The sequence below is a fragment of the Ornithodoros turicata genome, chromosome 1 (genome assembly GCF_037126465.1).
Source record: "Ornithodoros turicata isolate Travis chromosome 1, ASM3712646v1, whole genome shotgun sequence".
In the NCBI taxonomy this organism is placed as follows: domain Eukaryota; kingdom Metazoa; phylum Arthropoda; class Arachnida; order Ixodida; family Argasidae; genus Ornithodoros; species Ornithodoros turicata.
In genome coordinates, this window is record NC_088201.1 from 139,575,289 (window position 1) to 139,598,122 (window position 22,834).

Sequence of the window (22,834 nt, forward strand, 5' to 3'; positions counted from 1 at the left end):
TTTAATTTCGCGTACCACTTTCTGATTCAAGAAAATGCTATCTGTCCAATGTATAAGAATTGCACGGCATTTACACCAAAAGAAAAATATTTAAAAGACGAACACAACGGTGTGTTATTCATGCTTCTGCGAGGAGGAAAGCGTCTAAAACGGGGATATTCTAGCATTTGCTTGCAACATTGTCATGTTTTTTTTAAAGAAAATAACTACGTTACTTACAGCAACATGTAGTGTCTACTTCTTGTACACGTGCTTGTACGAAGTGGAAGCATTTTCTGTGCGTTGTCTAGCGCACAGAAAATGCTTCAACTTCGTGGAACGTACGCTTGTGGTTGGGGAAGCCTTAAAAATCGCGACTCGAACTCATAGCCACAGTTGCTTCGCGGCGCTAACACACAATTTAAAAAAATCGCGTCTGGCGTCAGGCCGGAAAACTCGTGTATTTTTTCTCCCCTTCTTCCCCGGAAACGGGTGCAGTTTGGACATTGGAAACAGGCTATTTATTCGTCGTTCGGCATCAACTAACAAATATATGTTTGGCCGGGAAATCGAAAATGTAAAGATACACGGCCTGGACGAATTTCGATGAAAAAAAAAGTTTGGTGTCAAAATTTGTTAAATTGGTGAAAAAAAATATTGCAGTGCAACTTTTCATTCGTGTTTAATTGCTCCTAATGGTTTATTATTGTTGTTTTTGCTACGTCTCTCCTGAAGGAGGTAAGCGGTCGGTGCAAAAGGGAAACGCGAATGAGTTCCTCGAACACATTCGCTGGGCGAATGCCATTCATCTATAGTGCCGTTTTGATTCACCGTGTGACGAGAATATCAATAGTGCGAATGTCATTCGCTTGAAGTGACATTTATTTTGCGTGTGACAGTGGTATTATGTAGTGTGTGTTCTAGTGTTGGCTCATTCGCATATCAAAATCTGGGGATGTGTGCCCCGAAGTACATCCTGGTTTCAGGGCTTTTGTAAAAGAGTGTGGAATCGTATAATAACTTTCTCGCGTATTCCTGAAAACATGTAATAAAGAAGATAATTACTGAACTAAGAATGAATGAAGTTGTCGTCGAGTAGTTTCATGTCCTTTCTAAGATGATGTCCACCTGGCAGCATAAAGCGCCTGCAAATATAGCATGAGTGCAATGCTCACAGCTTTTTGCCAAAAAAATATGCACAGGATGAAGACGCCCTGTATAGCAAACTACTAATAAAATGCATTATCAACACTGTTGTTCCTTATCACTTCACGAGCCGTAACAATCATCATTGGTTTCAGTTACGTGAGAAGTTTGTTTTGCTGTTGACACAGGCCAGTGTTGTTTTCGTAGCACTAGCAGAAATATTGCAAATCGTACATTTTCGTCGTAGGCTTACTCAGTCCCAAGGATATACTATGGCTACTGGAAGAACTTCGAACAAGATATCGAGGACAAGTGTTGTATTGAAAAGCAGCTCAGTCCACTTGGGAACCTAACCGTGGTTTTTAAGAATGCACACCTTGGAAGCAACGGCGAAGTGTGAGTACCATTTCAAATGAAAACTTGATGTGAGCCTTCATATCTTTGAAGCACCTTGGTATTGCCTTTGATACGTTACCTGGAAGGTTCGTGTATTGGCTTACTCACCTTGAGAAGGGCGCGTCAAATGTATGCACACTGTTAACCAAAAAGGTGTCTGAAAACGGTGTTAATGTTATAAATTAATGCTCCTTTCGGATAAGATTCACTCCTCACAAAATGAGAAAAGATGGTCTTTCTTCCCTTCGTTTGAGACGAAGGCGTATAGGAGGTGTGCGATTCTCCCGGAGAAGTGATAACGCGTGCATTTTACTCCTTCTTTCACCTTCTCTCCTCGACTCTTCCACCGCCTCGCACTTCCATCCGCGTATTTGCGACAGGTCGTTCCCAAAGTTTTTAAACGCATTAAACCTCAAATATACATCTCCATGACCTAAAATAGGTGCACTCTGCCTCTCAGTGGTCGTCAGTCCTCACTAACACAAGCTAATTATTTGTGAACATGTTTGATTCTGCCGCGGTCTTGTACCGGTACGGGCGATTTTTCTTTTCCCGCCGGACGTCGGTTTGGAAGTCTCGTCGAACCACGGAGGAACAGTAAGGGCCCCGAAATGGGCTCGAAAATGGCGGATCTTACTGCATGAATCTTTTACGGCTGTGCCGTGACAATCGCCTTCCCTTGGAGCCTTCCTCTCTGGAGATTCCGTTGCGGCAATACGCCGTTTTACACTTGAACGTTCGACGTTGAAGACAGTGTGAAGTTTGTTATGCAAACACGCACTCGAAGTATCCGGAAATGAATTAGTGTTTTTGTAGTCCCTGCATTGTTCTTTTTTCAATGCTTCATGCAGCCTTTTATTTTCCACGGCATAATTAATCCTATTTAGAAAAGTCGAAAACCGTTTGATTAGGCTTGTTGGTATAACCATTGATGGGTCAGCGCAGTACGAAAACAAAGACGAAGATAGAGGAGAGCCGAGCGTAATCCGTGTCAGAATGTCCTTGTCCATACTCCAGCGTCACGGGTGTTCTCCTACTGCACAGCTCAATCAATTATGGTATAGCACTTCATAGAGTGGTGAAATCATCTCTCAATTCGAAAGTGGAAGAACTTTCTGGGAGGCATATTCTGATCCTTTCAGGCAAATAAATGCACATTCAATAGTGTCAGAAGGATTTTTTTTTTTCTGAAAGAAAATTTTGTTTAGACGAAAACTGAAAGAAGTAAATCATTCCTCACACAAACATCATGTTTACTTGGCAATTTATTTTTTCATATACACACTGAGCGGAGATTAAAAAAAATCCATGAATAATGGCGAAATCGGGTTGTCATTTCACGGCAACACGGTCTTGCGCTCGGAAATTGCTTAATCGGCGCCCGAGATGGATCACGTGACTGTTTCCACCCGAACATGAGCGCCAGGAATCTTGCGATTTTAGTTACTTGGATCACGCTGGGGAATCGCGGTCGCCGGTCTTCGGGTTCCGTTGTATGCTAAACCACGTGAACTTCGACGTGCGGGCCAATGAGGGCAGTCGCCACTGTTGCAGCGCGGATGTGCCGACGCCGGATATAGCTGGGCAGCGCGGTGCTCGGTCGTTACGAGACCAAGCGAAAAAAAATGCTAGCTGACTAATTGCGGGCGCTTGAAAAGTGTCACGCGAACATGCGAAATTGCTTCGCTTTGACCAAGCGAACATGACTGCTCGGGGTCTGTCAAAAAAAGTTGTCACGAAATGATCACCCGAATTTGTCATAAGGCGTGAGATCGGAGGAGGCAGTCTACCACGGAACGCGAAACAACCGGCTCCCTCTGACTGACCTTCTGCTGCCGCCGTCTCAACCATTGCGGTCAACTTACTGCCGATATGGGACAGGAACCCTGCCACCTGGTTCATCCAATCCGAGGGTCAATTTCATCTTTCCAGCATTAGTTCCCAGCAGAAAAAATTCTACCGCGTCATATCGGCGCTGTCTCCATCTGCTGCTCAAGAAGTCTATGACATTATCGCTAACCCTCCCTCCGGTCTACACTATGACACGCTGAAGTCATCTCTACTCAAACGCACGACCCGTTCCGACCGCTCTCGTCTTCATCAACTTCGCTCAGACGAGGACCTCGGAGACCGGCACCCTACCCATCTGTTACGCCGCATGAAGCAGCTTCTTGGCGACACTTATGCGTCTTCCAGTGACAGTTTAACCCCGGGAATTCTTTCTGCAACGCCCTCCCCGACATGTACAAATGGTTCTGGCCACTCCTTCAAATCTCTCCACGGACAAGCTTGCTGATCGTGCCAATGCCGTAATGGAGGTCGCGGCACCTACATTCTTGACTTTGGACGCCGTTCATGCCACTGTAGATATTAATCCAGAGCGCGTACCTCGTCAAGACCCTCCTTCCACCCCAGCCTGCTCTGACGCTGCGCGTCTCCCCACCTCCCAGAAGCTGTTGCGGCGCTCGCTACCCGAAGTCGGTCCCCAAGTCCACGTTATTCCCGCCCACGCTCAAGCTCCCGTCACTCCACTCGGCAACCACTTTCCCGCAACGTGCAGTCTGATAGGATCTGTTTGTACCACTGTCACTTCAGAGCCGACTATATCACTGCCTCCAGTCATGCTCGTGGACGGGAAACCCTCCTGCCAGCCACTGATGGCGAGAGGTGGGCCGGTCCAATACGATAGTCGGCTCTACTATACAGGGTGTCTTTTTTTAGGCGATACAGATTTTTCATTAAACAAATATCAGGGTTATAGACATGCTGTTTTCACTTCTATCATCTCTGGGCCGACGGACGTTCTTGGTCAATCTGTTACTCAACCGTCAAATCACTAATTACCTAAAAATCGTTCATTAACTTTTTAATTATAAAAGTTACGAAGTTGTTCCAATGAGAACATCTGTTCCTTTCGGTGACCTGATATCGTAGCCGTTTTCAGAACAAAAATCCGTTCGATAGATCTTCCACAAAAAACTCGTGACGGAAGATCATTTGTTTTCTTTTTTCTTCATTGCGCATCTTCCGAGACGCGTCTTTCCTTCATCCCCAACGGAGATGGTGAAGGAGCCTCATGCGTCGAAGATACAGCTATTGTGCCGCCTCACGCGTCGAAGATGAGCTTTAACTTGCTGGAAGAAAACAGAAACACATGTATCGGGCGACGCTATCGGAAATGCCCTTATCTTGGGGTGCATTTTCTGTTAATCTTTTTCCGGGACGCAAGAGGCGACAGTGTGCTTTTCTCCCTCTCACATTGGGGGTGAAGAAAAGACGGGTCTCCGAAGATGCGCATTGAACAAAATAAAGAAAAAAATGGTGTTCCTTCACGATTTTTTTGCGGACGATCTACTGAACCGATTTTTGTTCTGAAAACGGCTACGATATCAGGTCACCGAAAGCAACGTATGTTCTATTGAGACAACTTCGTATCTCTTATAATTAAAAAGTTAATTAACGATTTTTAGGTAATTAGTCATTTGAAGGGCGAGCAACATTTGGCCAATGACGTCCGCCGGCCCAGAGATGATAGAAGTGAAAACAGCATGTCTATAGCCCTTATAGTTTTTTAATGAAAAATCTGTCGCGCCTAAAAAAAGACACCCTGTATAGTTGCGTTCCACATCCGTCATCACCGACCCAGCTCCGGAATTCCTTGGTTTGGTGAACGTCTATCGTGGCTTCATGCCACCTTATGCGCAGACACTTCGACCTCTTAAGGCTTTGCTAGCCGGTCACGGCCGCGGTTCCTCCAGCCTATCATGACCTTCGGCAGCCCATGCGCCTTTAATAAGATCCATGACGACCTCGCTTCCGCTACACTACTGTTCCAACTCCGTCAAGATGCCCCTACAAGCATCATGGTGGATGCCTTGAATGTCGCTGTCGGTGCTGTCCTTCAGCAGCGAGTCTCATCTGCTTGGCACCCTGTCGCTTTCTTCTCGCGCATGCTCCAGCTGGCGGAAACACGGTATAGCATCTTTGGGCGTGAACTCGTCGTTATCTTCCACACAGTGAAGCACTTTCGGCATTTTCAGGAGGGTCGCCCATTTGCCATATATACAGACCACAAGCCTCTCACGTACGCGATCTCGTCCTCCGGCAGTGCATATACACCACGAGAAATCGGACAGCTCTCCTTCATATCTGAATTTTCTTCGGATATCCAGCTTGTCAGTCGTGCAAACAACGCTGCGGCTGACGCCCTCAGCCGCGTCTCTGCTGTCACCGTGCCGTAGGAGCAGCGCTGTTAAACCGTACTCTCTCTCGACACCATTGCGACAGCTCAGGTTGCTGACGACGAACCCGCCCGTTTCACCGCAAGTCCCGCCTCGGCCAGCCTCCGGCCTGAAGACGTTGCAGTTCCTGGCGCATCGACCCCAGTCACCTGCGACACGTCGCGCTCTTCAGCTAGACCTTCTGTTCCCTCCGTGCTTCGCCGTGCCATATTCAGTCACTTCCATCACCTTTGTCACCCCGGCATCCGCGGACCCCAACGGCTCATTGGTACGCGATATGTCCGGCCTTGCATGAACTCTGACATCCGACTCTACACTCTAAACCCAGTGACGGATAGGTGCCGGCTGATCAACAGCAATATTTTTTTTAAAAATGTGCCACATGACTTCAAGGGACACGCGGTGCCTGCGAAAGCTGCAGGTGCCACTTTCCCCCTGAAGCAACTGGTACGACATTCCTGCTGACGCCAGGAGCCACAGTGTACCGGACGTATCGAAGGGTTACTTGTACCCACTTATACGCGAAACACATTGCGCCTCTCGAGTTCCCTAACAGAAAAATTACCACCACGCTTCGCAAAAAAAAAGAAAAAGCAAGGAAGAAAATGTTCCAAGCACATCGAACATGAAACACCAGATTTTATTGGCTTGCACGTACTTCTAAATTTCATCCAGTACATCGTGGTTTGCCGAATGGAAAGCATACACGGTTCACTAATCCCAACACACACATATGGAGCACACGTTGCACGGACACACAACCCATCCGATGATCCGATGCACCAGGCAGTCCTCCAAACGCCGAACACACAATCCTCGAAACTTCGAACAGGCTGGCACTGAAAGCTCAATGAAGATCCTTAGTGACGAACACGACGGTTTCTCACACGAAATGGCCGAGGAACAATTGTCCAACAAGTGGCAACAGACACCAATTCCATGTGAGTAGCAGTTGCAATCTTTCACGCGTATGTGTGACCGTTGAGACAGGAAACAACTTGTAAAGAAACCGAAGTGAATATCACGCTGGTATTGTTCCAACGTTAATGCTGGAATAGTACTCCATTCTGTAACTCACCTCCTCGCAATCGATACAGTCCCACGGTCACCTATAACGAAAGAATACAATTAACCTATCTTGTAATGTACATCGTCGCTTCACCGATGCAGCCGATCCTCTCCTGCCGCCATTTGCAATGCGTGCACCGTCTGCAACAGAATGTACTTCGTTTGTTAAACACGAGTAAAACGCAGGCGTCGTACGATGCATCACAGCTGGGATGGCTTACCTTAAGCAAACATGAGTCCTGTACTTAAAAAGCAAGGTATCATCCTTCTCATAGGCGAGGTTGCAAAGCAGACAGCGTCAAGAAAGCGGGAAGCGGGAGGGAACGGATGCGGGAGAATACGTTGTGCCGTGTCACTTGTCACCCGCGGAGCGCGGAACAACGTAGTACGCTCCAACGAAGGCACGCATATTCAGCCGGCACACGCATTATTCAACAAGCACACGAGTACAAGGTTCAGGAGGCACACATATTATTCAGCGGGCACAAAGCCGTTTCATACCAACGTGACGGCTTTGTACCTGCTGAAATTTGTCGATGAGTATCGCTGTGCTTGCTATTTTATAACCGTTACGGCTGCTTCCAGACGGTTACGGCTGTGTACCAGCTGCACTTTCTCAGGGAACTTTTTTAACTGGCACATGTCCGTCACATGATTTAGAGTGTAGTCTCGCGCATGTGTACAGTGCCAGCGCGGCAAGATTCAGCGCCACACCTGCTTGCCACCTTGAACCTTTCTGCCACAAGACGGCCATTTCGACCACATCCACATCGACGTAGTTGGACCTTTTCCATACAGTCGAGGCTCCACCCACATACTCACCATGATTGACCGCTGTACCTGCTGGCCCGAAGTCGTTCCGGTTCCTGAGGCGACCGCCTCCACTGTAGCTGCAGCTCTCGTCACTACGTGGGTCTCTCGTTTTGGCACGTCGTCCATCGTCACAACAGACCGCGGTTGCCGGTTCGAGTTAGCATTATTTGCCGCCCCCACTGACCCTCTCCGCACCAAAGGAATCCGGACCACGGCATGACCCTACGTCCAACGGCCTGGTCGAACGGCTACATCGACAACTCAAATTTGCGCTCTGCGCTTCTCCCCAGATCCCAGGACCCGAGGTTATCCTGGTTGCCCTTCCGTGCTTACGCGCCGGCTTAAAGCCCGATCTGGGATGCTCCGTGGCTGAGCACATCTATGGCACAACACTGTTCCTTCTCGGAGAGCTACTGTGCCCCCTTCCGTCGACTCTCCGAGTAGCGCCTAGGACTATTCCTCTCGGCTTCGCACCGTCACAGGTTCTGACCACGCTCCGCCAGAAGCTACCAACACCGTGGTCGATCACCTGTATGCACGTCCTCATCCGCTGCGACGCCGTGCGAAAACCACTCCAGCCCCTACACCGGCCCATTTCGGGATCTCCACCGCGCAGACCGGTACTGTCGGGCTGTTCCATTTCCCAAGGCGCCCCTGAAACCCGTCTGCCCTCGCTGTACATCACGCTGCCGCCGGGAGTTGGCTAGGGGGGTGGGGGAGCCGTGCAGAGGCACCATCATCCTCAACACCACTAGCGCCTGGCGCGCGAAGAATAAACTGTGTGGCGCAAGCCCTTCGTCAGTCTGCATTGGCTGTCACGGTCAACGGTTGTCTCTGTCATTTGGTTACCCCTTAGCCACAACCATAGCAAGGACACAGCTATATAACAAGTTGCCACTGTTGCTGGGACCATATTTCCAACTCTTCCTTTTTTTTCGGGCATAAATGTGGGCCGTTGCGACCACCTGCTGCTACATAGAGTACAAATAATATTCTCGTGTAAGTTGCATATTGCAAACACAAACACACCATGCCGGTGTTTCTCAAACTTTTCCAGTACGTGACCTCTTTAAGTAAACCTACCATGACCCCCCACCTTCATAAGCCTTCCGAAAACTTTTTTTTTCAATGACACAGATACATTTACATTGTAATGTATTTAAAAGACAAAAACACAGAGAGAGCTACCAAAAATTCATATTAATGTCGTTCAACGACGATTCATTTAATCACGTATTTTAATGAGAAGGATGTGTTTGCTTTGTTGATACAAGCAAATCAATACGGTGGTCTCTGTGGCTCAACCCATGTCGCATTGTCTGCTTGTGGCCTCCATGACCCCAGAAAAAGGCTCATGACCTGTTTAGGTGTCATCACCCATAGTTTGAGAAACAGTGGACCATGCTGAAGCAGCGGACAGATGACTACTACTGTAATATAAAGAAGACGACAAAGTTGGGACATGGCCGTCGCTTGTGTGTGCGAGCTGAGCGCGTGGCTTTCATGATTAAACGTTCTCTCGTTCTTGGAGACGGTCGCATTTCTACTCGCTCGACTACGACATGGTGGCAGCGGTCACACGTTAGTGGAACAGCCCAGTTCACGTACTTTGGAATGTCCACCCAAGACTTAGCAACAGCGGCCGGCGAACCTACGGCTACGCCTGCGCCTGCTCCACCTGCGTTCAACCCGTTCGCGGTAGAACTTCCGGACAAGTTCGATTTTCGACAACCGGAGGGGTGGAAGCGCTGGGTGACGAGATGGGAGCGGTACCGGATCATATCGGGCCTGCAGAAACAGGACAGCTCGACACAGGTGAACACGTTCCTGTACGCTATGGGGACCGGGTCAGAGGACGTCCTCGTTTCCATGCGACTAACGGACGAAGTAGCCAACGACTACGACAAGCTCAAGTCAGCCTTCGACAAGTACTTCGTTCCAAGCCGGAACGTGATCTACGAGCGCGCGCGCTTCAACCTGCGCTCTCAGTTCGAACACGAAACTGTGGAAGAATTCGTTAAGGAGCTACACCGGCTAGCAGAGTTCTGCGAGTTTGCTTCGCTCAAAGAAGAACTCATTCGAGACAAGCTGGTTGCTGGCCTCCGGGACAGTCGTCTGAGTGAACGGCTACAATTGGACTCCCAACTCACACTGGAGAAAGCGGTGACAATGGCCCGCAACTCTGAGGCTGTGAAGGGCCAGCAGAATCTTCTTCGCGGGAACGAACCACCATCGCAGGCACCGACGTCGAATACCACGCTAGACGTCGTCACTTCTAGCAGGCCAGCTTCACACAAGGGACGGCAGTCTGAAGCCCGGCCTCCAGCTCAACGACCGGCACAGCCAAAGTCCGATCCCTGTAAATGGTGTGGGTCGATGCGATTCCACCCGAGGATAGAATGCCCTGCACAGGGGAAAGCCTGTAGCCAGTGTGGGAAACTGGGCCATTTCGCGTCAGTCTGCCAGACTACACCGGCGCCGAAGCCAGCATCCGGTCGCGGACGGCGTGGTCAGCGCCCCAAGCAATCGCGGAGAGCGCTCGAAGAGGTATTCCTCGATGGTCTACAGCATCCCTCATCGTCAGACGCCTGGTTTATTACGATCCTTGTCAACGGCAGACCAATCAAGTTTAAGGTTGACACCGGAGCAGACGTCACGGCCGTGCCAGAGTCAGCCCTGTATCCAGAGACGCGACGCTTTGCGACACGTCCTACGAAGAGGCTCTACGGCCCCGGCAAGTCCCTGATAAACACTCTGGGTCAAGTACACGTCGACATGAGCTGGAACGGCAAGACGACCAACCAGGAAGTCTTCATCGTCGACGGCCTTCAACACTCTCTGCTAGGTCGACCAGCCATCAAGGCCTTGGAGGTTCTCCCTCAACTTCTCGAAATCGGACACGATCACGGACACGACTGCATTGCGTCAATGTACCCCGAGCTCTTTGGAGGCCTAGGACTGATGAGGGCAGCATACAGCATTCACCTTGTTCCGGGACCGAGGCCATATGCAGTAACGTATCCAAGACGTGTAGCACTTTCATTGCTACCGAGTGTACAAGCCGACATACACCGAATGGAAGGGCTGGGCGTAATTCAAAAGGTAGAGCACGCCACGGAATGGTGCGCACCGATGGTAGCTGTAAGGAAAAAGAACGGCAAGCTACGCATATGTGTTGACTTCGGCGAGCTCAACAAGCAAGTCGTCCGTGAGCGCGTGATCATGCCGACGGTAGAAGAGAACCTCAGCAAAATCACGGAAGCTAAGATGTTCAGCAAGCTCGACGCCAATGCTGGATATTGGCAAGCCCCCCTATCACGAGAAAGTCGCGAACTGACCACCTTCATCACCCCGTTCGGAAGATACCAGTTTCTTCGTCTGCCCTTTGGTATCGCGACTGCCCCGGAATTTTTCCAACGAGAGATGTCACGGATACTTCAAGACCTCGACGGTACTGTGTGCCATATGGATGATGTCTTGATCTACGGGAAAAATCAAGAACAACATGAAAGGCGTCTCCATGCAGCGTTGCGTAAACTCTCAGATGCGGGCATCACCCTCAACGAGGAGAAATGCTAGTTCACTAGGACCAGGATACACTTTCTGGGTCACGTTCTGGACGAACGGGGGATCTATGTTGACCCTGAGAAGACCGAAGCCATACGCAAGATGCGGGCACCGGAGTCTGCTAGTGAGCTACGGTCGCTCTTCGGGATGCTTACGCACTTGATGAAGTTCCTTCCGGGGTTGGCCGAAAAGACGAAAGTACTTCGTGAACTCCTTTCTTCGGATGCCGCTTGGTACTGGGGTCCACAGCACGAGCAATCGTTCAAACAGATCAAGAAGGATCTCACAACCAGTCCCATTCCGGCGTACTACTCTCCGTTGCGACCACACACCTTGTCAGTGGACGCGTCATCCTACGGCCTCGGAGCGGTGCTGCTCCAGGAGGAAACTGACGGTCGACGTCATCCAGTTGCGTATGCGTCGAGGCTCCTGACTCCGACTGAGCAACGGTATGCACAGGTAGAGAAAGAAGCTCTTGCGGTGACGTGGGCATGCGAAAAGTTTCGTATGTATGTCCTGGGCCTTTGCTTTCAAGTGGAGTCTGACCACAAACCCCTCGTGCAAATCTTTAACACCAAGAGGCTCGACGACCTCACTCCGCGCCTACAACGATTGCGTATGCGGACTCTGGAATACGACTTCTCTGTGACGTTCGTACCGGGGAAGCAGCTATACACAGCGGATGTCCTGTCAAGAAATCCACTTTCGCGCACCGACGACGTTGGCGGCAACTTGGAGTCGGTAGTGGCAGAATACGAAATCCTCACCGTCGAGATCTTACCTGCTTCTCACACCATGCTGTCACGCATAAGGGACGCCCTGAAGAAAGATGCGACCCTTCATCAAGTCATGGAGTACTGTGAGACACAGTGGCCTGAGGTCAGTACTCTTCCAGAAGACGTACGGAAATACGTCAGCGTGGCTGACGAACTTTCGGTGGTACGGGGACTTCTGCTTCGAGGCTCCCGCTTAGTCGTACCACCAGTCCTCAGAAACGAAATTCTTCAGCGTTTGCACACGGGACACCAGGGAATAACCAGGTGCAGAGCAAGGGCCCGTGAATCGACGTGGTGGCCTGGCATCAGCAATCACCTGCAGGACTACATCCAGAGGTGTCCGACTTGCCAATCACACAGGGCACCTGGGACGGAGCCGCTGCTGCAGACCCCTCTCCCAGAGCGTCCGTGGCAAGTGATAGGGATGGACATTTTCTACGCCAACCGTAAAAATTACCTGGTAGTAGTAGACTATTTCTCGAAGCTTTTCGAGGTTGTTAGGCTGAAGACTACCACGACAGCCGACGTCATCTCTGAGTTGGCGCCAATGTTCGCACGCTATGGAATTCCAGATATCGTTCGTTCGGACAACGGCCCGCAGTTTACTTCGGCGGAATTCCTACGGTTCTTGGTCACCCAGGGGGCCAAACTTGTGACGTCAAGTCCACACTTTCCGCAAAGTAACGGACAGGCGGAACGCACAGTACAAACGGCTAAGGCTCTCCTGTCCAAAGCTTCAGATATTGACAGAGCGCTCCTGGCGCATCGAAGTACACCAGGGGCATGTGGCTACTCTCCGGCAGAGCTCCTCATGGGTCGACGTCTCAAGACCAACGTTCCAGTCAATCCAGCTTCACTTGTTCCACCATGGCCCCAGGTTCGAAAGTACCGGAGGCGGTACAAGAAGCTCCAACGCTCCCAGGCGCAGGGGTACGACAGCCGACATCGCACAACGGAGCGACCTCAACTAAAACCAGGAACAGCGGTTCGCATCCTAGCCGGCGCTGCTGCACACGGCACCGTGATCGGACATGCGGATACACCAAGATCGTACATGGTCAGGACCGAAACTGGCCTAGCAAGACGGACCCGAACACACCTGCAGGAGACAACTCCCACGGGGGATGCCTCCATACATGCCGAAAGAACGTCGGGACAACCGCCAGTGACAAGGGGACAAAACAGCGGACAGTCAGTGACCCAAACCAGATCAGGGCGACTGGTGAAAAAACCAGAACGTTACGGGTATGGGGACTGTTCGTAAGTTCGTGTAAATATGTTTTGTGGTGTGCTGTTTAAAAAGGGGAGGTGTAATATAAAGAAGACGACAAAGTTGGGACATGGCCGTCGCTTGTGTGTGCGAGATGAGCGCGTGGCTTTCAGGATTAAACGTTCTCTCGTTCTTGGAGACGGTCGCATTTCTACTCGCGCGACTACGACAACTACAGCGTAGGGTGTAGAACTTCACTGCAGCGTGCAGGGAATGTCTATCATCCCTTTCTGCGTCCATTATTAGTCCATTAGACCGCAATCCCACATATACAGATATACTAGAGCTGACCACACTCCATCCCACGCTTGTTTGCTTTCGGACGTCTCTGGCAGGCACTATCCCGTTTGTCTGGACACTGTAGACAAGCGTAGCACATGGGCGGCAGAAATCACGGCGCATTAGGTGACTTTCTCAAACCGAAAGGCCACTAATTTGTCTTACCTTCGTTCTTTTGCAGTGAGGTTAATCGTCATGTCGTATACAAGCTCAGGTCCGGACTTGGATACAATGTCAGCAACATTAAGGAGCATCCTCGTAAGTGCATGGCTAGCTATACGTTAACGAGAAGAAACGTAAAAGAAAAATTAAGTGCAAAGTGACACTCTTTCTTTTAACCTACCTACCTACCTACCTAAATACCTCCCTACCTACCTACCTATCTACCTAGCCACCTACCTGTCGTTTCATTCACTGATCTTCGCATGAGACAAAATGACCATGGATATTTCTCTCTCGCCAGATGCACTAGTTTGATGTTATGTACACATAAGTTGACTGTGATACAGCGTAATATCACATAATATTAACATTAATTTGGTTGTAATTTATTCACAAGACAACAATTCCTTTTTCAGACAGGGATGTTGTAAATTAACGATATAAAACATATAAGCACTCCTACATAGTTTAATTCGAAGGGTACATAACGGATATGCAGAGATGACCAACAACAGCAACAACACAAGAACAACAACAAACAACAACAACATGATGACGATGAGATGGGACAGAGAGAGACCAAGCCATGAACACAATATATGCATATCCTGTAGGATCCATTAACGAATCAGTTCAATAGAGGAAAAATCTCGACGGTTCACACCGTACTCGTTACGCTGATGAACTCATCTCATTAGATGTGCTTGCTGCCCTAACTTTTAATATAGGTTCGTTTGGTGCCTTATACCACACGTGTGAGAAACGAATCCCCGGAACAGCTGGCACAGACCCCCACTCGTCTTGTTTCGCTTCCCGAAATTCCCTCTCTTCACTTGACGGAACATTCAGCAAACGAGTGGAGTGTGCCTTTTCAGTTACAGCACGCAAAAAATCGGCAGGAGTTCGAATAGCGTCATTAACTCGGCACTTCAGTTCATGCAAACTTGCCGTGTGCTTCAGGGACGATGTTGCCGTGTCTGCTGACAATGAATAGCCATCTCAACAACAAACCATTTTTACTTATCTCGTAGAGATGAAACCTGTTCTTGAAGTCTGGAGCGGCACCATTAGAAACGTAGATGACATGCGAAAACGGGGGCAGGGTATCCCCCATGGAGAGCCTATACTATCGTTTTCAACGCGAGGAACGCATTTGCGCTCTCGTGGAACAGGTAGTCGCTCACTGTTGCGAAGCTCTTTGTGGAAACCAGTGTCACTACGACACATGTGAACAAATAAGTCTGATCTGCCTTCCAGTATGTACTTTTTTTTTAAAAAAAAAGCTAACTGTCCAATTTTCAGCAAAGTTGAAGTGCAAAATGACATGTGGTTCCTCGGAAGACTTCTCGTTACTGATAGCGTTCCTCTGGACATTGTGTATAGACAACGAACACGCGCATACCCTTTGACGTGGAACAGTCCGGACCCACTTATGTCGAAGCGTGTAGAGCTTTGTCATCCCCATTCTGATGTCGGGATAAGCATTCTTAAAAAGACTAAGTATCCCCTGATTGAACGTGTCATGAAGCCTTTGTTAACAGGCTCTCCTCTTCCGCTATTCATAACATGCATTACGTCTTTTTTGTTAGGGCTTTGGATGAAACAATCCGTTTCATCTAATAGGTAATACTTTAGCGCTAGGTAGTACATTAGCTAAATCATTTTCACAGACGGTGTGTCCAGCATATACTGTTAGCACAGGGGACGTGGTTAGCTAAAATCGCCTGTCAATACTTCGCCGCTCCATATTACCTTCTTTACGCTCGTGTTGTGCCAATATTGTATTTCAAGGCGGACCATGTGCAGCAGGTGCATATTACTGAAAATAAATAGTCTTGCGGTACGTGGATATTTGAGATACGATAAACCATTGAGTGCTGATTTTAGACAACTGTGTCCTCTACTGTTTGCCTTGTTTACGTTTTAGTAAAGCTGTATTTCTAAGCGGGGTAACATCAATATGCACAGAAGAAATACTCTCATTAATTTGATCAATAATTTCTCTTGTCCCAGCAGATAATCTATATCAGACGCAGATGCAGTAGGAGTCTGTAGATCTAGCTCATCTATAGCTCACCGAAAACACGTTGCACAGTTCTTGCAGAATTCGTCCACGTTGTCCACTGCATCACTTTGTTCCGCACGCAAGGCTTCCTTCAGTGCACTGGTGTCCAGGCTTGTAATACTAACGAAGTCAGGCTGCTTGTCCATCTTTTTATGGTGACACGCATAATCCTCACAAAAGACACGTCGAGCACTGTAGATGTTTCGTACCATCACAACTATGTCGCACGTGCATGCATTGGCCGAGCAGTAGTCTCCCGTCCCTTGGCGGAACCACCAATATCTTGCGTGGAGATCCACTCACTCGCTTTCCGAGATTACTACTGACCACAACACACCAAACAGTGAACAATGGTCAGCAAGGTCGCTTGGATTAAGACGTCTCTATACCGCAAGAGAAAGGATGTGCTTTGTTGTAAAATACAGCATTATCGTGACATGCGCTAATGAGAATATGTGATTTCAAAAATGCGACGTTCTTTCCCAGAATAAAACCAAACTAGTGCATCTGGTATTACCATATACGGAACCATATATGGCACCTGGTACACCCATTGCCATTTTGTCTCATGCAAAGATCAGTGAATGAACCGATCACTACGATATGTACCACGCAGCGTCTTCGAGGAGCCGTCGTGTGGCGGCCGTCGAGTGGTCGATGTTACTGCGAAATTGGTGTTCCTATTCCGATCCGTAATCTCGGTTACGTACTTCTACCATGTATAAAATCGATGTCAATAAAAAGGTTGTATAATAGTCAACAAATATAAATTTTCTTGTTAAAACCAGATGTGTTGTGTGTCATGAATTGGCATACAAACTTTTCTCATGCAGTGCATGGATCTAAGTAATATATCATCTCTAGTCAATTATCTAGCCGATCGCGAAATGTATGATTTGAAAGCGCTATTAATATGCTTTCATTCAATGTAAAACTAATTAACGTCAGTTATATATCGTTCTTGAAACGAGGCTGGGATGTGTGAACAAAATTGAGCCATATTCTATCAGTTTTATCGCGCTAAGCACACAATAATTTCAGAGAACATGTTTGAGTTATGTACGCGTAGAATGCACGAAAAAAAAATTACATCTCTTACTTCTCCGTAGAGCGAATGAGTGACCCTCAATGCGCTATGAAAGCACCACTTTGCTAATCGCTAACGTAGTGCACATTCTATTGTGTTTCTCGATAACCGCTGTTATCTGAAGTCCGAGACCGGTGCAGTTTTTCATTACACGGGTGGTGCTTTCACATAAAAATAATCACGAAAATCGAATGAACTTTGCACTTTTCGTCGCGTTTTAAATGCAACGGATGTACTCCGTTCCTTTCGCGTTACTGTCATGGTGACAATATTTTTTTTTTTAAAGAGAAATTTTTCGCGTCACTGACCCTTTAATCTGGCGCGACCCCAACGTCATGCGTGCTAACCCTTTATGGTCGTCTTGAATTTCAAATAAATTGTGCAACCAGACCTCGCGCGGGAACTTGATGAAAGTTTCCGGGAATGCTTTATCGCTCACTAACCGAAGATCACCAACCAGAAGATCGGGATTGCGGAACCAATCTAGCCTAGAGAGCGTATGATGCTTCAACAGAATTTACTTGCAGAACAATTCGACGCCACTGATGTATGGCTAACTAAAAAGTATCTTCTGGGGTATCCTCTGCTTCCGTGAGAGGTATGCCAACACTCTTAGAGCTCTAGAAAGAAAAGAAAAAAATACGCAGAAAAAGGAGAATTTGTCTTCTTGAGCACTGCGGAAAACTCATGATGTCGGCATTCTACCTATCTCTCTATGTTTCTGTCTGTCTATGTCTAACTACCTACCTACTTACTTACTTTGCCTCACTTTACTTACTTACTTATTTACTTGCATACGTAGTTACTTACTTTTGTTCAGGGATGACTACGCAAAGTATACTTAGACAACACCCGAAGAAGATTATCTTACCTTTTACAGCTCCAAAGACCTTGGAATAGGTCGAACAATGACTTCGGGGACATGTGAAATTCGATGCCAATTCTTAACGCTAAAGCCTCTAATTTGCAGTCAGCAACTTCAAAACTGAAATCGGATGGAGAATGATGGCGATTATTTGTATTTTGATTGCTTACAGTGAACGATGGACCACCTATTCCTTTCCTGGCACTCTACATAAGGTACGGGAGCTGCATCCTCTTGAATGCCATCGCCGTACACAGTAAGCTGCTCGTTCGTATGGGGTAATCGGAGTGTGGCAACACTGGCAGAGCAAAATAAGTTGCGGTCGGTGGGAGGCTTGACGCATGCTAGAGATGACATGCTACATGCGACACAGCCAAATATTTGATTGCCTATGTACCTCGCTGTTGGCCACATACACGAGAATAGCACCGTTTTACCCAGTGTTTCTGAATGTGTGAGCAAACCAGGATATGATACATGTTATTAAAACCTCGAGGCTAAGGTAGTACGAAAACAGGCACACACGGAAGAAGTCCCAAACAGAGCTGAAGTGTGCATTCCAGAGGGACGAATGTTAAGAAATACAACAAGGTCAAGGACGAAAAGCCATCAACTTTCCTAAAGACGAGCCGAAGGTCACGCACAGCTTGTTAACACAGTTCCCCCAGGAATACATCGACTGTGTCTTTCTCAATTGCAGACCATTCAAACCTGATTCTTTAGCTTGAATAATAGTGTTATGCCCAGCTCAAACGTCCCAATGGCGTGGCTCGACCACCGCCGGTGCTCGTGAAAAAAAAAAAAAAAAAAAATATATATATATATACAGGGTGTATGCTATAAAAGGACAGTGACATTTTCGCGCGTGACACTATATCTATTTGAGAGACGGACTTGTGCTGCCATACAGTGAATCACTTATGCCAGAGAAACCTACGAAAAAATTGTGGTTACCATTCACTGCGTAATAAAATAAACACTGCCACGGAAACTTTCGTCTTCATGTGTTTCCTATGCGCAATACCGATGGATGGAAGTGAAAGTTTGCATGGTCATATTTATTTTGTTACACAGTGCTAGGTAACCACAATCGTTTCGTAGGTTCCTCTAGCATAAATTATTCACTTTGAGGCAGAGGAAGTCTTTTCGTGATAGAGGTATAGCATCAAGGAGGTATCACTTCTTGCACGAAAATGTGACTGACCTTTTATAGCATACACCCTGTATATATATATAGAACAAACAGGTTAATATATCAGACGGCTACGAAGTTGAATAAAAGTGAAATAATAAGGCTTGGACTACAGATTACAGGAATGTTAACAAAAACTAATTTATTTAATGGGCAATTTAACACATAGATTTTAAAAAAAATTGTCGACGTTTCGACAGTGGCACTGTCTTCGTCAGGACAAAAGAGGTACAAGGGTTGCATATTGCTTAAATAGGTTTCCTGGGTGACGTCACAATCGGTGCAAGTATGCCACGTGAGATACTGACACACGTGACATACTGGCATACATTGTGCAAGTATGCCACGTGGTGCCAGTATGCATGGTGCCACAATCGGTGCCAGTATGCCACTTGCACCGATGCAGGATGGGGCCGTTCCTGCAACTTATGAAGTTGCAGGAACGGCCCCATCCTCCATTTCTTCGTCCAATCAACGCCGTTCGACGGGAACTCCGACTTTTCTGCGACTGGTAGAGATAAACCTCGCCGTGACGTATGAGTTGCAGTAGCGGCAGCCAGAGCTGCTACCAACTGGGAGCGGAGCAGTGCAGTTCAGACTCCACACGCATTCGCACGAGACACTGCAACACTGTTGACAGTGGTTTAGTCAGAATTCCAAGCACGGGGTGTTGCAAAAAATGGCGGGGGGGGGGAGGCTCATTATTATAGTGGCGTCACAACAGCCTAAAAGGGGCATCACACCTCTCGACGAACATTCTCCAGTTATTATGCTCAATGAAAGAACGCTGCTCACGATATCCAAATAGGTTCCTTTGATAATTAGGTGCGCTGTAGGTGACCTACAGCTAAGGCTTTCCGCTGCTTCGGAGGAAGAAAAGAGGAAACTCCGATTTGCCACTTTTTTAGCGTTTTAAATCCAATGGAAGAAGCCCGTTCCTCTTGCGTTGCTGTCATTGTGACAACATTTTTAATACCCCGAAGTGAAATTTTCGCGCGTCACCGCCCCTTTCACTTGGCGTGCTTCCAACGTCTTGCGACGGCAGGTGCAAACCCTTTTTGGTTGACGGGGATTATAAGAAAACTTTGCGATCAGACTGCGCGCAGGAACTCGTGGCAAGTCGCGGAGAAAGCTTTATCGCTCGCTCACCGAATATCAGCAACCTAAAGATCGCGATTGCGAAACCAATCCAGCCTAAAGAGGGTACGATGCCCGACAGAATTCGCTTGCGGGACACCCTGACGCGATTGCCGTAGTGGTTGTCTAAAAAAACATTCGGTGGGTTTCTCGGGTAGAGGTAGCAGGCAGATAGGAGATACAGCATTCCTAGATCTGCAGAAAAAAAAAGAGAGAAAAAAAAGAATCTACTGTTGTGCGCGTGACCGAAACGTCATGGAGTGGGCATTCGTACTCCGCACGAAGAAGAATACGGCGCTATTTGCTGGCGTTACGCAAAGTCATTGGGACGGAAAAAGTACCGGAATCGGTTTCTCTTCGCCATCGCGTCCTTCGACCAAGCATGGTGGCCACAGCCCTATGGGCTGTCCAGCGCATCAAGGGCTCTGAGGACTTATATAAAAAGGGAGTCAGGCCATTGGGAGGAGTCACAAAAAGAGGCTCGACCACAGTTGCGCTCCCCTGACTGGTTTGCTTTTTACCATGGGGGTTGCCATGATACCTTACTGCCACCCAAAATGGTCATGTAAACAAACAGAGTGAAGCGGGAATCTCGTGACAAAATTTGCACACACTACTCTGACTTTACGCTGTAAATGTGCACCCTCATATAGGTTTCTCGGAAATCACATTCAACTGAGGCTCATTCATCGATATCTAAACGAAAATAATACGTCTTGTCGCCGGTGTTAGGCCTAGTGAACGCGGCGATAGCTGCGGTCAGAATGAAATCATAACAAAAATAGCTGTGTGCTGTACAACCTTATATTTAATTGCTGGATTTCATGGATATAAACATGCTTGCCTTTTATATTCCCACTGTTCATGTAGGTTCATTTAAATATAGTACCGACAACAGAATGTGTCCCAGCAGGTGATTCAATCTGCAGGGGTACAACGACGGAGGCAGACAATTGGCGACATGCCTTGCGCACTTTAGGTGGCGTTCATCAAATTGGCACCAAAGCTCCACTAGTTTTGCAGTTTGCGAGAGGTATACATTTCAATCCCATCCAATCCACTTGCCACCCAAAATGGCGTTGATTAATACTGCCCCATATTTCAAGACCCCATTCGTTAGAAAGCTGAAAAAGGGGTGGAGCTTCAGGTATGGGCATGACCCCTTAATCGCCGGACTTCCTTCTATTATACGGCTCCGAAGGGTCTATACCAATAACGCCACCTAGGGGAGGTAGGGACCTTGTATAAGCAATGCGCCTAGATAACAAGGACGGTGCACTCCCTCGACAACGCCACGCACCTGTACAGGCTGCCATACATCTTCAACGAGGGAGCTTCTCACTTCTTTGCTCTTTCAGTGACGTCACATCTATCAGTCGCCAACAGCCACAGTGGGTGCAGGAGTGAAAGAGCCTTCTGTTATTACGGTGGTATTAGCATAGGGGAAACGAATACTAGTTACTGAGCACACAGAGGGAGTTAGTATGCAAGTAGCCTGCAACTCTGTGTTACGTATCGCCTCCTTGTCTAGACAGATAATCATCGGATACTTGGTCGTCCTCTGGTAGCCATGTTCGGTTGAGCGTGGCCTCCCCTCAGAGACGGTATTGGTATAGGGCCTTCGTTCACCATACCGCCGATAGGGGAGCGCTCAGCCACGGGTTGGAGATTTGAGACGTGTTCGTAACAGTATCAGTAACAAAAATCGATATTGATACTATTATAAATCCAGCATAACCTTTATTGCACTTGGTCCTATTCGCAGCCCGATTTACCCTTAGTGATGTTCATCTACTTGTTCCTGCTCTTTCAGAGGACGCTTGTGCCATGCTGGTGACGGATCTATGCAACGTGGACCCGTGTTGCGTGGAGATGTATGACTACATCTGTGGGCCTAAGAAGATACCCCTATACGAATACAGTTGTTCTGACGTATATGCTAGCGTGCAATAAATATATAAACAAATGCTGTAACTCAGGATTTTAACGAGTTATATTGGTTGCATATCATAATAACAAATCATAACATAACATAACATAATCGTTTGGAATCTGAATGCAATCTTGTGATTTTTCTTTTTTTTACTACTAACGCTCTTCGAAAAGAAAAGCATTGCAATCACCACAGGCATGCCTTATGTTTATAGCTGTGCTTCCCTTTTCTTCTGGTGCTACAAGAAACTCCTACTCGAAAGTAACCTGTGTCCCGGTATTGACCCGGTATCGACCCGCGTATAGGGACGCCGCCCACAGAAATGTGCGTTTGAAACACGTACCGTCCCATAGGGTTTGACATTGTACAGTAGTTGTTTTTTTCGTGTTTTTTTTTTTTACAATTATATCTCCCGAAAAGTGTTGAACAGACCATTTTCATAGGTGGTGATGGTGAAAGGGCTTGCCGGTATCGGCCTCACGCAGGTAACCAATTTCATAAATTAGCATTGCAGCTGAGCAAGCTCTAGTGGCAAAACATCATTGTGACCCACTTTTGAATGGCGGATCTGATAGAATCAAGCAGGCAATTGGCATCTGTGGAGAGTTCGTTTATTTCACTTAATAGGCTCCTTTGAGATGGCCGCCGCTCAATCGGCACAGGATTGTCAAAGACATCCTTTCATTGGTCGGCTTCATTCGGGGATTTCTCATATTTCCAGAGAGGGACTTCCGCAACAATCTCAACAGCCGTCGTCTGCTCCTTTGGTGTATTTAAGCGAACTGCACAAAAGCTGTGCCATTATATTGTGTGTTATTCTCTGTATCATTACCGGTGACAATAAAAGAATTAAATGAA

At 47.7% G+C, this 22,834-nt stretch overlaps 1 long non-coding RNA gene across 1 annotated transcript; it reads left to right on the plus strand.

Annotated features, from left to right (window-relative positions):
* Positions 1 to 1,209: 1,209 nt before the first annotated feature.
* On the plus strand, positions 1,210 to 22,011 carry LOC135369920 (uncharacterized). The gene is made up of 4 exons (XR_010415156.1): positions 1,210 to 1,521; positions 13,717 to 13,793; positions 17,887 to 17,970; positions 21,857 to 22,011. It is a non-coding gene; the product is annotated as an uncharacterized LOC135369920 (long non-coding RNA).
* Positions 22,012 to 22,834: the final 823 nt, after the last annotated feature.